At 37.1% G+C, this 12,609-nt stretch overlaps 1 pseudogene; it reads left to right on the forward strand.

The window, feature by feature from the left end:
• The first annotated feature begins 7,832 nt into the window (after window positions 1-7,832).
• On the forward strand, window positions 7,833-8,384 carry LOC140498958 (high mobility group protein B3 pseudogene; annotated as a pseudogene).
• The last annotated feature ends 4,225 nt before the right edge of the window (window positions 8,385-12,609 follow it).

A 12,609-nucleotide genomic window follows, 5' to 3' on the forward strand; every position in this document is an offset into this window, starting at 1 on the left:
GAGAAGTACAGTGGTAGCATAGCTGTAAACTATTTCATTGTATCTCACACTTCTGCAAGACTTCTTTTTCCTGAATGGAGAGAAGGGTGTTCAAGTATGTGGTGAAAATCAGGGTAAGCTTCAGTTCAAGCTCTAGGTCCTATGATCGCTTGAATGTGGGCAAAACACTTATTATATATATTATCACAACAATTTTAAGATTTCAATGCTAACATTTTACAATTCTATGAGCTCACCTAGCCAATTTCTTTCACTGAGACATAAAGAATGGAATTTCCTGTCTAAATATAATTAAAGTTTTATCTCTTTCCCACCACACCCTTTCATAGTATCTAAGATTAGAACAAGAAAGCACTTTAGAGATTATGTTGTCTAATCCTCTCATTTTTGCAAATGAGCAATCCAAACTCCAAATAGGTCAAAAGACTTTTCAAGGTCACAGAGACAGAAAATATCAGAGGGTGGGATCCAAAATGAGGTCCTCTGATTCTACCATCATGTTCTCTACACTGCCTGACATTATATCTTAAGTGATGTAGACATCTAAATACCAGATGTCTGAAATAATAAAATTACTCATGAATTTTTAAATATAATTTGTTTTGAAAAAAAAAGCAGTCAAGTATAGTAGAGAGTCAACTCCAGTCGAGAATTCCTAAGTTCAAAACTTGACTCTGACATATTATTTTTTTTTTTCCAAGCTGAGAAAGTCACTTAACCTCTAAGTATGTCAGGTAAATGTATAAGACTACAGTTTTCAGAGCTGGTGCTCGTCATTGGGAGATGGATTTTCTCCCTGTTAAATTCTTTATTCCAATGAAAGTACAGGTTTAGTAAAAAAAAAAAAAAAAAAAGGAAAAAAATGATACCCAATGAATTTACCACACTTCACTGTAGCTTGACTACTCAGCTATATACTGATATATGTGTATCTGTATATATGTTCTCAGTCCTCATCAGTATATATGTTCTCAGTCCTCATCAGTATCAGTTCTCATGCCAACGACGGTTTAGGGACAGCACAGTTCCCTTTATGAACTATGTGTAAGATGAGGAAAAGAGAATTAATCTCTTCTTAATCTTTTCAAATAACAAATAAATCAAAGCTGTTTACTCTTATAGCTCAATAAATGTAAACTATTCTGGATGTGTAACATACAAATATGCTCCCCTCCCAGCTCCCAGACTAAATTTATAAGAAACCTTAGAGGCCATCAACTTTGATCACTTTACAGGTGAGGGATCTGAGACAGACAGCTAGAAGCTAAGTGATTTGACTTGAGTCACATGACTACAAAGTCATTGAGACCTGGTTTGCACTCAGGTCTTCCCAACTCCATTTCCAACATTCTCTTCATTGAAGTGTCTATTGTATATCCTTAGGGAATGTTACAGATGGCTAATTAGTTTGAGTTTTTCAGAAATTTGAGTCTTTTTTTTTCTTTTTTAGGAAAATCATCATAATTACCATTATCATTATGGTATAGTACTGTGGGCGGAATGTGTGAAATTTATTGTCAACCAATACCACTCCACCCCCACTTTCTTACAACTGGAAAAGGAGATTCAAAACATTCTCAAAAATTAAAGATATATTCTTTACCAGATTTTTTTTTGAAAATTGAAAATAGCTCACCTTGAGTTTTGAAAAGACATGACCTGTCATTCTCTTTTCTCTGCTACTGTCAGAGTTGTTTTTGCAGTGTCTCATAGATTTGAAGACAGAAAGTTTGTATGTAGCGGGGTGGAGAGGGATTTAATATGTGAACTCTCCCCATGGTCTCTGTTTGTGCCTATGAATATATGACAGCAGAAACCAGAGGAAACAGGACTTCACTTCTGTGTCATTTAGATGTCATACCCTTTGGTTTGTAAGGTTTCAATTGCTATTCCAGGCAGGTTAGTTGTTCTTTGCACAATGTGACCCACTTCAAGCAAGAAAAAAATGTGGTCATGTTATACTGGAAGAATAGTACTTATTATAGGGAAAAAATAATAAATGTCCTTTAATTGTATCTTACTGGAATTAGTCATTAGTCTGCATCAGTGATGGGAGGATAAACAACATTTTTAAAAGCCTCCAGATGAATGTTGAGTTTGTCTCTATGCAGCAAAAAAACAAGTCAGACACAGAGCAAGACCCTTTCCCAAAGTGATATGAATAAATCTATTTGAAGGCAGCATGAGACAATGGAAAGATAATGGCTTTGAATTCACTGGAGATTGATGTAATCTTAGATAATTATGACATGATGGGCTAGAAAAACTCCAAAGTCACTTCTACTTTAAAATCTACAATGCTCTTATTGAAATCAACAGAACTATCGCTTATTAATCATCCCAACAATATTTATTATGGACCTTACTCTTCACCAGGTGCTGATCTAGGTACTAAGATAAAGAGAAAAAAAGTGAAACAGTCCTTGACACTGCATTCATTAAAAAAAAAAAATTATATTAAGAATACATGGAAAATAAATAGAAGCTGAGTTAACTAGAAGATGTTTCATCCAGTAAGGATTCTTTAAGGCAGAGGTGAGGTGGGAGAGTATTCCAGTCATAGGGCATAGTAAGTGAAAAGACATCAAGAGGGTACTAGGAATGATGTAGGTGAGGTAGAGCAAGAAGTCCAATTAGGCTGGACCACAGTGTGTGTGGAAGAGGGTATCGTACAATAGGGCTGGACAGGTGGTTTGGAATCATCTTGTGAAGAGCTTTAAAAGACCAACATAAGAGTTTGTATCTGATACTAGAGACAGTAAGGAATCATTGCAGTTTACTGAGCATGCGAATTTTGTGGTCAGATCTATACATTAAGGAAATCACTTGGCATCTATGTGGTCTAGTAGGTGGAACATTGGACTTGAAGTTAGGAAAAGGTGATTTCAAATTCTACCTCAGCCGCTTACTATCTATATGACCCTAGACAAGTCACTTAAATACCGTTAGCCACAGTCTCTTCATTTGTAGAATGTAAATAGTAATAGTACCTACCTTATAGGGTTGTTACGAGGATCAAATGAGAAGACTTAAAATGCTTTACAAATCTCAAATATATATATATATATATATATATATATATATATGTATGAAGAAGACAACTATGATGATGGATAGATTAGAGTGGGGAAAGACTTGAGGCAAGAAACTCAATTAGAAATCTATTGACATAGCCCAGGTGAAAAGCATGGGATTCTGAACTATTTTGATGGTCATGTATGTAGAGAAACTGGATCAAGCAAAAGATGTTATTTAAGTAGTATAACAAAACAAAACTCAATTCCGGCAAGTGGTTGAATAGAGGCAGCTAGGGGCAAAGAATATAGAATGCAGGACCTGAAGTCAGGAAGCCCTAATATCCCAGCCAGTCTGAGATGTTCACTAACTTGGTGATCCAAACCAAGTAAAAAACCTCTGCCTGCCTGATGGTTTCTTCATATACAAAATCAGGATAGTAATAGTACCTATCTCTCAAAGTTGTTACTAAGACAAAATAAAAAATAAATACTTACCAAGCATAATGCAGATTTAAAGGTTTATATCAATGCTGGCTTTCATTACTATTACTGTTGCAGTTATTGAATATGTAGGGTTAGTTGGTCAATTGGTTGTTGCCCTTCCTTCTTGAAGAGGGCCAATATGGCATCACTATGCCAGAGCCAAGTTTCAATTTCTCTGACTGCAGCTGATCAGACCAATAGGACCTCGGAATGCTCTACCACATGTCAGGCACAAATAATCCATGTGAACATTTGGGGTGGATACACTAAATTTGTGCAGTCTGCATTTCCTTAGAGAGGTTTAAATTTTGCTTTGCTCATAGAGCACAACACCTTCTCTGATGTGAGCACACCATGCTGAGCGATCTTGTGCCACTGTCCTTCATGTCGCACAATCAATTTTGAAGTTCTTAAGAGAGACCTTGAGAGTGTCCTTGTATCATTTCTTCTGACCACCATGTGAATGCTTGCCCTGTGTGAGTTCTCCATTTTTTGGGAAGCATACATTTTGCATTCTAACAACGTGGCCAGCCCATCAGAATTGCACTCTCTGAAGTAGATTTTGAATGCTTGGCAGTTTAGTTCAAGTAAGCATCTTAGTGTCTGGTACCTTATCCTGCCAGGTGGTCATCGGAATCTTCTCAGGGTAATTCAAATGGAAGTGATTCAGTTTCCTGGCATGGCACTGGTATACTGTCCAGGTTTCAGCATCACAGCTGTGTAAACCTTCAGTTTGGTAATCAGTCTTCTCTCCCATACTTTCCTTTGTAGCTTCCAAAGCACTGAGGTAGATCTGGCAATGCATCCATCAAACTCATTACCAATGTGTGCATCCCTGGAAAGTACACTACCAAGGTAACTCAACTTATCCACAGCATTCAAAACTTCTCCATTTGCTGTCACTGACAGTTCCACATGTGGATGGTTATGTGTGGTAAGAAGAAATGGGATAGGTTTGGGTGTGGGAAAGATAATGAGATCTGTTTTGAACATGTTGAGTTTAAGATACCTATGGGACAGTCAATTGATAATGTCCAGTAGGCCATGATATTAGACTACAGCTCACTAGAAACACTAAGGCTAAACATACAGAGCAGCAAATCATCTGAATGGCAATGATAATCAAAGCTGTGGAAGCTAATGAGGTCACCAAGTGAAGGAGTGTGGAGAAGGCTCAGAGCTAAAGCCTTAGAATTCATAATTACATTGGATTGAAGATATAAATATAGTTAATGGCAAATTTGTGCCAAAAGGACTGGCGGAGTATCCATTGGGTCCTCATTATTATAAAGAAAGACCAAGAAAGGAACTTCAAACTATGATCTGGCGAATATTATTGATATCCCAAAAGAGGATAATTGAATCACTAAATTAGAAAAATCTATTGTGAAGGTAAAGTCACATGATTTTTCCCATGGGAGAATCATGTGTAACATTTTACCATAGTACTCTGGAGGAATATGTTTTTTATGTGGTAAGGGAAATTAAATTATTGTATCTATTATTGTTATACCTTCAAAAACTTTGATAAAATTCTATGCTAAAAGAAAAAAAGTAACAAAGACAAGCAAAAACAAGTGATCTTTGACTAAAATATGTTACCAAAAGGAAATTATGTTACAAGGGATATAAAGTCAGTGGCTTGCATGAATGTCTCAAGGAAGTGATGGGGTACAGACTCTGAGAACCTCCTTGAACTTCCCTTGAATCTTCCCACTTAATCTGACCTTTCATACTCAAATTTGTTACTCTTAACCTAGCCTGACCTTCCATTGTCTGTTACCTCTGGATTTCCCCACTTGCTTCCCACCCAAGCCCTCCATTGTCTCATACCTTCCAATTGCCTCCAGCTGTTTCCCACCTTTGATTACATCACTAGTTATCCCAGTGTCATCAAGATTCTCCTTAGACCCTCCTCCCAGACTACTAGACCACATCTAGATCTTTCCTCAGGTCTTTCTGTATATAAGTTCTATCTCACCTCCATGAAAGTGCTCAGATTCAATCCACCTCTGATTCTAAGATTCTCTCTGGCCTATTTGTCAATACAAGGTCACAAATGGAGAAACTCCTTAAGAGTAAACCCAATATGGTGAATCTATAACAAACTTTGCTTTATTTTGACTGGAAGAAGTCTTGAGTTCAATTCATTTGGCAGGACCTGGAGTGTCGGTATTTTGGGGTACTGTCCACCCCAAATCTCATCTGGTTCTCATACCTCAACAGAAAAATGCATAGTACAATTACCTAGAGATCAGTCTTTGGGCTAATCTTATTTAGCACTCTGATAAATAATATGGATAAGGGAGTGAATAATCATATTGTTGAAATGGACTTTCAAGAAAAAAAATCAAAAGAGACAAACTACAGAAAGAGCTTGCTAGTAGATTTCACTGTGAGGAAGTAATAGGCAATACATTGGGGTGGGGGGGTATTCCAAACTAGACACTCATCTTGACATGAATATTTGACCAATCATTTCACCATACATATTGACAATCATCTCCCCACAAAAATCAACATCAGGATATATCCTCTCTCCTCTGCCTATTCTTTCTCAATCATTCATTCATTAAACAAATAATTATTTTGTATCTAACTTGAGTAAGGAAATTTTCTAGGCACTTCAGAACATTTCCTCATTCAAGAAGTATACTGCTGCACATCTGTATGATTAAGCAATGAGGATGAGAGAGCTGTAATCTCAGTCACCCCCCTCTTTTCACCTTCTTTTCATGGATAAAAGCTCTCAATCACAGTAACTAAACAAAGGGCATTGTTGGCCTTGCTCCAACTTCTAGGTGTGTGACCTTCAATTTGGCTAAGGGACTAGGAGTATGAGAGTGTGGCTTACTACAGGATAGAGAAGTAAAGAGATTGGTCTGAAGTAAGTTTCACCTTTTGAATATTGAGTAAAACCTTGCCCTTGAGTCTAGACATATAGATTAAGAAGATGTAGTTATTTTGTTTATTTGTTTGCTTGCTGGTGTTATTGTAATTATTTGTAATGGGCCTGTTATTCCTTTAGTATGGGAACTCACAATGAAGAAACTCCTTCTACCATTTTAGATCAGCACCTGTCTACTGTGTAACTTGGAGAATTGCCCAAAGTAGCCTACAGATACTTAGCATGTTTGGCAGATCCTGTAAGGTAACACACATAAAATTATTTTATAGATAGAAGAGCCAAGAGACACAGTGAAATGAGGGAACAGAAGGATCCAAGGAAGAAATGAAAAGAAATTTTACTTCCAGGACTAAGTAAATCTTTGTTTTTCTACTTGTGGGGAACTAATGTGCACTTTTTTTTGGAATTAAAATAACCCTAATTATGGTTAATATGTATGAACAAATGCTAGGGATACATTCCTGTAAAAGCAAGTCAAAATTCTAAAGCCAGAATTTCAATGTAAATAAGTAATTCCATCAACCCTGGCTTCCTTTCCCTATCCTGTCTTCTTTATCTTGTAATGTTGGTAAAACAAAACTAGGGAAAGGAGAAGACCAATCCTTGATCCTCGCTGTTACAACCAAACTTCCTTCTGGTATCTTCACTCTGTAAACTCTTTTCTCTTGAGGTATATTCCAAGCACATAAATGATGTAGGTCACAACTCTGTTCCTGTAATCTAGAGAATTTTTATATCATTCAGTTTCCTGTATCAAGAAGTTTAATACCTGAATCACAGCCTTGAAATTACTGCAACTCCTGCCTTCATACATAGGGACTCCAATATAGTTGTTGATATTCTCTTAAATGCCCTGATGTCCCAGTATATTTCTCCATTTCCAATTACCTGTACTCTCAAGTTACTCCAGTTTAGCCATGAGCATGGATTGTGACAAGGTGTACTGTTTCCATGGATCCCTGTAACTGATCTTGAATTCTGAAACATCCCTTTATGATTCTTTTTTTTCCCCTTAGTTTCCCTTTTATCCCAGTCTCTGAACATATACTTTAACATCACTGTAAATTCTAGTCACTCCACAAAGATCACTCCCTTTGCTTTCTCAATATGTTATCAAACTTTCCTCGCTTCACAGTTTTGATTTTAAAGTTGTCAGTTTAATTATACATGTTTTTGAACCTATTAAATCCTTGCCTTCTTGTCTTATTGCCATTAACATCATATCATTTCTCAATCCTTGGTCACAAAAGCCATCTATCCTCTTCTATCCTTGTGCTGCTAAATATTCCTGATAAAATCATATTTCTACCACCCTACCTGGACCAGGCATTATTCTAAGTGCTTTTCAATGATCTCATTTGAGAGACTAGTAAACAATAAAAATTCACCATGGCCAAAGGTGACCCTAAGAACCAAAGGGCAATATGGAAGAGCATAAGAACAGTTTAGAGGCTCCAATTAACCTTGCAGAGTTTTCTAACAAGTATGATGACTTGGTTGAAGACTATGCTGGGGAAAGAGAATCTAAATCTGATGAGATGGCAAAAGCTGATAAGCTACGATGTGATAGAGAAATTAAAGACTACGGAATAGCAAAAAGAAGAAGGATCCTAATACACCTTTGGTCGCTGTCTGACTTCTTGTTCTACTCAGAATTTCATCATAAGACAAAGTCTATAAACTCTGAAATATCAGTTGAGGATATGGCAAAGAAGCTTAAAAAATGTGGAACAATCTGAGTGATAATGAGAAGTAACCTTACCAACAAGGCAGCCAAACTGAAGGAGAAATACAAGAAGGATATCACAGATTATGAGTTGTCAAAAGGGAAGTTCAATGGAGCAAAGGGGGCAGCTAACATGACCTGGAGAAAGGTAGAGAAGGAAGATGAAGAGAAGGATGAAGATGAAGGGAAGGATAAAGATGAAGAATGGACTTGTATTATATTCTGTCTCTATGTGAATATCATAGAGTAGAGGAAACGCCTTTAAATGAAACACCTCTTCTTTGTGATGGTGTCAATTGCCCTCATTAGGATTAACTGGCTTCTGGTCACATAGCTTCTCAAAACTGATTTAAGATAGACATTGTATAAGAGTTTACATGAAGTAGCCATGGATATCTTGAAGCATCCAGAAACAGCATCAAAGTCTTACATATTTCTAAACATTTTAAAAAAGAAAAAGGTATTCTAATATTCTCACTCTGTATACTTTTGTTGGTGGTGTAAAACAAAATCATTTTTTAGGAATTTTTTGTTTATTTGAAAATTCTGGGTTACAAACTGTACATATCTATAGTTTGTAAAACAACAACATCAAGAACAAAAACTCTTCCCTTCTAGACAGATTCTTGGGGTCCAGGCTTGAAGGGGGCATTAGGTTCATCTGCCTTTTATAAAGGGCTGCAGCCCAAAGCCTACACTGTGAAGGCAGATTGCAGACACACAGCAGTGAGTGTCCATTTAGCTTAAAAGTTGTCTTTCTGTGGATACAATGAAATATCATCCAGCTCCCATTCTTAGAGGTCAAGGGAGGGGAATAACTGGCATGAAAAAAGTGTATTCTTAGTTTTCTTTTTAGTGGAAGTGTGGTAGTTTTAAATGGAAATGGTAACGTTCTTCCTTGTATCAGTCAAACAGAAAGCCAGGGCAGTGATGTAAGGAAATAACAAAAAATACAAAGTCTGCTCTTAAATACAATTTGGAACAGGTTTTTTTTTTTTTGTTCAGAATGCTGAAATGTCTTTTGAAGTAAAACAAACACTATTACACTTTTAAAAGTCATTGTTGACACCATTCAAAATTTCTGGCTTTCAAGTGACCTAGACCCCAAAACAAAACAATACTTTGGAAAACCTGTATCCCAACAGATCAAAAATTTCCTAATTGTCTCACCATCACCACCCTCATTTAAAAACAACAACAATAATGACAAAAACACAAACCTGATCAGTAATGGAGTTCAAGGGAGTGTCAGCTTTAAGCCATTCTGCCGTTGAAATTGGTGATATATAAGTAGGATTAAGATGGTCTGCAAAGTCTAGGCTTACTTGGATGGGGAAGGTGGGTGAAAAAGTGAGCATTCTTGGTCTCTCTCACCTGCAAGTTACAACTTTCAGAAATACCAAAAAGTAGGTGATAAGGTTTCAGGTTGATTCCACTGAACAGTATATGACTTTTTCCCTCTTCTCTGGTCAAGTTAGATATACATTTACTATATTTACTGAAATGTGTCTTTACTAAATAATTCTTTTTTTAAGTGCTGCTTCAAATTTGTTTTGGGGTTTTCTTCTTGCCTACTGCCACCTCAGTTTGGTCTAGCAATGAAGTTGTTGTCCAGAGAAACACAAGAAACTTCTCAGCTCTGACAAGTCATAGAGGAGGGATGGCATAGCTGATGAACACTGCATTCTTTTCAAGCCTTCTGGTTTCTGGGGCAAAGCCTCAAGTCAGCTACCACTTCTAGAAAGGACAATTATGGCCACTAAGTGGGAGTTTTGGCATCACACTCCTGCACCCCATTTGGTGGAGGTACTTAAGACCTGTAAGGGAAACCCTCACTTGGAAAGTCTTCCCTCCACCTTTCTCTTCCCTCTTCTTAATCATTAAAAATACATATAAAAGAAAAGTTCATTCTGGGTTTCTTATTAGTGTTAGGAGGGGTTTAGGGAAAGGCCCATACGTACTGAAATGTTTTGAGAATGGTTATGGACAATGTCAGTGTCTGGAAAGAGCTGGCATTCTTATGGTTTAGGGCTCTATAATCCAGCATATTAGATTAAATTTGGAAGTGTTCATCTGAAGTTTCCCATTTGTAGGGAGGGAACATTTCTCACAGGATAGTCTTTTAAATAAAATTTTTAAGCTTTCAAAGATGCAATCCGAGGACTACTTTTCAGGAAAAGCAGTGTAAATCAGGGCATAGAAGTACGGTCTGTTTTCTGTGGTTCTATTTTCCTTCCCCTCTTCCCAGAGTCCTTTATTACAAAATCGGTGAAATGGTCTTTTGTTTATGGTTTTTTCTTTGTGTTGGGGAAGTATTTCCCTACATTCTCAGTTCTGGTAAAGCGTTAGGTTTGTTTTGTCTTATGGACATGAACTATTCTGACCAGTAGGGTTACCTGTAGAGCCACTTTAAGAGAAAACAGTCTGTGTTAAATTCAGACCTACAGCCATTAAGGTGTTCGGGTGCTGCATGCCTGCTTAGAGCATATTCCTCAGCCCTCCTTTTTCTCTCTTTGCCACTTCTCCCTCATTTTTTCCCTTTCTCATAGATATTGAGCTGCAGGGTGTGTCATCGAGGGTTATAGAAGCTGCTAGTAACTTCTTCCCCAGTATACAATAATTTCATTTCCATGTCTGACTTAAATTCATTCCAAGGTGCGAGTCTCAGGAGGATACAAAGTCAAAGAAATAGTGCCCACAGTCAGTCTTTTGGAAGTGGGGCGTGGACCTTGAGCCAACCTTGGCACAAGATGTCTTCTTCTGGTGGGCATTTCAACATGTATGGCTTCGCATTTGGGCAGTAACTGGTTGAAAGGCTAGCCAAGGCCTCTGCCTTGCTCTGTGATTTGTGCTTCAGTCTTATTTACTGAGTATTACTCTAGTTATGGTGTACTAGCAAATTCCCCATGTGCCCATTGGGGCTGCAGAGTAAGGCAACACAAATAGATGACCTGACCTTTCCAGCTATGAATCTTTTTAACCTGTTTTGACTACTCCCCTCATACTTCAGTTGTTATTTTAGGCTATAAACTATAAGACTCTTGGGGTATATTGAGGGTAGAAGGGTGGCATGCCAGTATAAGGTATACCAATGGAACTCTCACTTGACTTGTTAGGCTCATTCCCTACCCATTCCCACTCTATGTTTTGGGAAACTTTCTTTCTAACTCACTGTGAACTGGTATTTTAGGAAGCATGTTGAGGGGTTCTAAAAACCAACAAGACAGTGGATTTCAAAGAGAAGGCAGAATCTAAGCAGTGGCTGTTGGGATATAGGCTTGCTAATTAGATATTTCCCCCCAAAAATTGAAGTCTAGACATTAAAGAAATACATTTGCTTATCAGAGGAATATTCTTCTATTGCCTGACCCCATTAGGACTGGGACTATATTTTGGGATGCTTTGATGAGATGGAGCTAGATCTGTTTGTTTTTTGCAATGCCAGCCTGTCCATATATACTTTCAATATTTTAATGACTAATACACTTTTCCTGTTTTACTTCTGTCACCTCCTTCCCTTTGTTCTCTTACTTTCCTCTCAATGAGGTCAGATCTTTGGAGGAAAGCAAACATAACAAAAAAAAAAAAAAAAAAAGAAAAGAAAAAAAAAACTTGGCTTAATGCAGCAATTATTCTCAAAGCATCTCTCCCATGTTTATGTTCTTGTCAAGAAGTGCCTCTAGACATCTTTTTGGGTGAGTTCATTTTCTCTAATAAAGTTTATTAATCAATCTACCCCCCCCCAAAATTATCACATTTAATCTACACACAGACACTGAGAGAGGGTTGTTTTTATTCCCATTTTACAGATAAGGAAATTGAGGCAAATAAAAGTTAAATGATTTTCCCCGGGTGGTACAACTACTAAGTGTCTGACACCATATATAAACTCCGGACTTCCGGACTCCAGGCCCATTACCATCTGGCTGCCCATGACTGGGTACAATATTTCATTATCTAAGAATGTTCAAGACCTTCCTATCAACTCTAAAACAAAAACACCTTAAGGTGGCATGTATAGTCCTCCATAATCTAGTTCCAATTTATGATATTTTTTATGTTGTACTTTTCCTTTTCTTTTCTTTTTTCCTTTTTGTCAATTCCAAATGACTCACTCATTACCAGCAGAGATACCTTCACTGTGAGGATGAAGTTAAAGAAATACGAAAGAGCATACTCACCATGTCTAACAGTGTATGATTCCTATGTCTTTCAGTGCTATTTTCCTTTATGTTATTGTGATCATTATTAGGTCAAAATAACTGACACAACTAAAAAATAACATTATCAAAGTATTTAGGTATGGTCAAATGATGGAAAAATTTAAATTTCTGTACACTTACATCAACAAAACAAAGATGAAAGAGATCAGTGATTGGAGTGTGCATCAAACACACATACGGGTGTGCGTGTGTGTGTGTGTGTGTGTGTGTGTGTATAGATAAAATCAACAACTAAATAATCTGAAAATAAAT

The sequence above is a fragment of the Notamacropus eugenii genome, chromosome 1 (assembly GCF_028372415.1).
Source record: "Notamacropus eugenii isolate mMacEug1 chromosome 1, mMacEug1.pri_v2, whole genome shotgun sequence".
NCBI lineage: Eukaryota > Metazoa > Chordata > Mammalia > Diprotodontia > Macropodidae > Notamacropus > Notamacropus eugenii.